At 37.2% G+C, this 4,149-nt stretch overlaps 1 long non-coding RNA gene across 1 annotated transcript; it reads left to right on the plus strand.

Annotated features, from left to right (window-relative positions):
* The first annotated feature begins 2,235 nt into the window (after positions 1-2,235).
* On the plus strand, positions 2,236-3,641 carry LOC134437484 (uncharacterized). The gene is made up of 2 exons (XR_010032391.1): positions 2,236-2,946; positions 3,483-3,641. It is a non-coding gene; the product is annotated as an uncharacterized LOC134437484 (long non-coding RNA).
* Positions 3,642-4,149: the final 508 nt, after the last annotated feature.

Here is a 4,149-nt window from a genome sequence, read left to right on the forward strand (position 1 = left end):
TGTACAAGCGATGCGATGTGGGTGGATCCCGAGTTGAAAATATTTTAACTTTGAGCGAGGCGAGTAAGCGAATAACCAATTGGAAAGCAGATTTCGGTAGGCCTACCTCTCGCCTGTACATCGGCAGTTAAAGCCGTGGCAACTTTCAGCGAACGTTCCATGAGAGTGGCGAGTAGGCGAGCAAGCGAGAAGCTAATGTGCCCTTAGCAAAAAGAAGTTTATTCAAGTGTACTATGAGTATACTTATTTTATACTGAAATCGAGTAAGTATACTTGAAGGTTACTTTTTCTAAACTATATTTTATATACTTGTGAAAAGTATACTGAAGTATACTTGGCTTATACTTAAAAGTATAAACTGAAGTCTAAGATGAAGTAGAACCAAAGTATACTAGACTTACACTTATATTTTTATACTAAAACTTATACTTAAGTATACTTTTTACATTAGTCTGAAAGAAGTCCTAATACTTCAAGTGCATAAAGTAGCCTACAAGTCATTGACTTGTGTTTAACATTTAATTTATTTATTAATATAGGCTAATACTGGAGTTTAACACTTTTAAGTACAAAGTAAGGGTGCTCAATTCATCTTTATAGGCCCACCAAGAATTTCTCCTTTTTGAACTCTCTGACATGTCACCCTAATGTGTGCATTGCAAAATGTTGAGCAAAACTGTGCTCTCACACACTTCACTTTACTGGTGCAATGTGCCATTAATGAAGATCAGGCTGGTCCACTTGAGCCATGAAACTTCCCACACTAAAATGACAGGTGTCTTAGTTATTTTGTATAACCCCTCCATGTGATGATTTTCTACAAAAAAAAGAAAGAAAAGAAAATTCTCTGGCAGGGGTCAAGAGCGGAAGTGACATATTTATGTTGCATTTTTCATGCGAAAATGTGCCCTGACCAAAACAATCCCTATCCCCAACGTCAGTAAAGAAATGTTTTTATTATTATAATTATTATTATTTTAAAATGTGCCCAAATAAAATAAATCTTAAACCTAACCGTCAGTAACTTCCGGTATCCACGACCCAACCGCGTTTGCAGTTCTGCCCATGGTCCCGCCCCATATCTGGCAGCCAATGGGGGCGGCCCAATTTCAAATTAGGGCTCACCGCGCGTGTCGTTCGCAAAAAATAACTGCCGCTGCTGAAGAGAAGCAAAGAAGACCACCGAGCTGGAGAAGAGCTAAAAAACGCAATGTATAGATTACAATGGCATTTGCCAATTATTATATCAAGGACAAGACTGTGGAAGATGGGAAGATTGCATGAATAAGTCCTGACGACCGGCAATTATGTCCAACAACAGTAAATCACTCAGTGCCCTGACCTGGAAGAAGACGAATGGATGGAGATAAAGGGGGAGATTAACGACAGGAAAAAGTCAAACGGCCCAGCCTTTTTTCCTGGAAAGGTTTTGATGACTGCTGGTAAGTTGTGAATTGTATTGATTCTCAGTTAGCTCAATAGCATTGTTCCCAAAGTGGGGTCTGTACATAAAGCCAGCCTACCTAAAGTAAAGTCGCCTAATTCCGCCCGTCCCCCAATTCCGCCCGCCTGCTTATAAGTGATTATAGTTAATTATGTATCCACTGTTTAAGTCAGGAATGGATATCGGCATGATACAGAGTTTGTATGCTTAATATTTGAAACGGTTATGACATTTAAAACCGAGTCAAACGGCCATAAACAGCATTGTAATGAAGGGTGTCGTAACGGCAGATGGAACTTTAATTTCACGACGACATTCTGGCTATAAACTCGCCCTGGCCGCTTCCCTGTTTCACTTTAGGACCAAAATTATTGAACCGTTTCCACAGTAACGACCAAACTAATCACAGTTCCTGCATCGGTAAAGCCAGGACTACACGTGTGAACCAAATCAACACAACAGCATGAAGGAATAATAAACCGTAACGGAAATACAGACGTGACCTGAAATCAAGCGGGCGGAATTGGGAGCCTTTCGCCGGAGAATTGTGCTGAAGCTAGATTTTGGACATGCTGGACGTTATCGCCAAATTACGATAGAAAGGACTACCAATGTTAGCTAATATTGCTTATTACCTCATCTACACAGTTACCGCTATTCAAAAATACACGATAGCATAATTAAATATTATTTGAAAGAGTAATATTATCACGTTTTCAGTGAAGTGATCAGTGAAGTGGGCGGAATATGGCGACCTTACTCTAGCTAGGTGACAGTTGACCATGCAGCAAGACAGCTGTTTAACCACTCACTCACAACGCAGTGACAACAATGTCAACGAAAATTGCGTTTTGGCTCTAGTGCCAGATATAATGTAAGTGCCAAGAGATAATTCTACACTTGCAAGAAGTGGTCCAATATTAGTTTGTGGCTGTCTAGTTGTGCTTAGCTCTATATGCTAACCGTTAGCTTACCCGGCTAGCTTAAACAGACTGATCCAATGGTAAAAGTTATTGGTGATTTTTTTCCGTTCGTGTTAAGCATTAGGCCTACATATTACAGTTACAGCCACAGTCTCTTTAGATAAACCACAAACTATGTTTAAAGCCGCTCGGATGCTCGTCGTGTTTTCTGAATATTGTATCTCGCCTCGAATGCAAAATGTTCAGAAAAACATGGCGGAGGTCCGTGTAGCTACCAACATATTTTTGTTGTTGACAATCTAAAAAGTCTGACTCATCGTGGCACCTGTCCCTGCCTAATTACCTCCACTTCCAGTCACGGTCCAGTCAACAGAAATGACCAGTCCAATGTGTTAAAGTGGTCTCAAAACAGAATAATAACACAAAGCTTTTGTTGTCTTGTTTTCATCCCCTTTACAGAGCTTCCAGGAGTAGTAGTGACAAGGCCCCAACACCTCCATCAACCTGGTCAACACACCACCTGGAGATTGCCTACCTTCTGCACAGAGCTCTCAAGTGTTATCTGAGCCTGATGATATGGTAAATACATAATCATATATTAATAGTGTTGTGTTTATTAATGTGGGCAAATGTTTACTACAGTGTTTCTCTACACCTTTTGATTTTACACATCAGTTAGAAAGAAAGCGTGTTCAACTGTACTGGATGTAGTATTATATATTTGGGGACGTCATCATACCATTTCCTAACCTATCATGTTATGGAGGTAGTTTATAGACTATAGGCCAACACTGCACTGAATTTACAAAAAAAGATACATTTTTTACATTGATATATATATATATATATATATACACATACACACAATTATTATTATTATTTTTAAACAACTTAAGTAATGCTTCATTATGATGGTGAACAGTCAATGTTTTTCAGTTGTAAATTATAGAGGAATTAGCACTTGATGTCACTCATTAGCAACATGCTGCCCATTGTTTTTAAATTGTAGACCTATGATAAGTCATCTCCCCTACAATTGCGTGTTTATTGTGGACCATGAATAAGAATAACATTTAGGTAATGTTTTTGTTCTGTATGTGTGTTTGCACTCACAGCTCATGCCCAGGCGAAATTCACTGACCACCATGCAAGATGTGAGACGAATAATAAGACAGAAGTACAACAACACCAAGCAAGTAAACGAAAAGAAGTCCTAAATGTCAACATATTATGTAAAAATAAATATGAAATAAATAAATCAAACTTATTTTCAACATTGTGTCTTCTGATTTTGTAAATACATCACACTCAGTACACTGTACATTTAGTAGCCTATGAATAAACTTTAAGAATACTAAGGAGTCTATTTCAAGTATATAAACCATAATCTACAATATATGATGAATAAACATAAAGTATACTTGTAGTAAACTAGTAAAATAACCAAAGTTCATATAAAGTACACTTGAGGAATACTACAATAAACTAGAAACATGAACTGGAAGTATATAACCAGTACAGTGGCAGTATATAAATAAGTACACTTGTAGTATACTTGAAGTATTCAAGAGGGATACACCAAGCATTGATGAATGTACTTGAAAGTGTACTTTTTGTAAACTTGAAATGAACTTATAAGTATACTTTTATAAACTTAAAATGTTCCAATTTAGTATAAAGTAGTATTAAATTAGTATACTTTCTAGTATACTGAAAGTACATGGTCTCAAGTATACTTGGTATACTTATACTTGTACTTAAGTATACTTAACAAAATATACT

This window comes from Engraulis encrasicolus, chromosome 21, assembly GCF_034702125.1.
Source record: "Engraulis encrasicolus isolate BLACKSEA-1 chromosome 21, IST_EnEncr_1.0, whole genome shotgun sequence".
Lineage (NCBI taxonomy): Eukaryota > Metazoa > Chordata > Actinopteri > Clupeiformes > Engraulidae > Engraulis > Engraulis encrasicolus.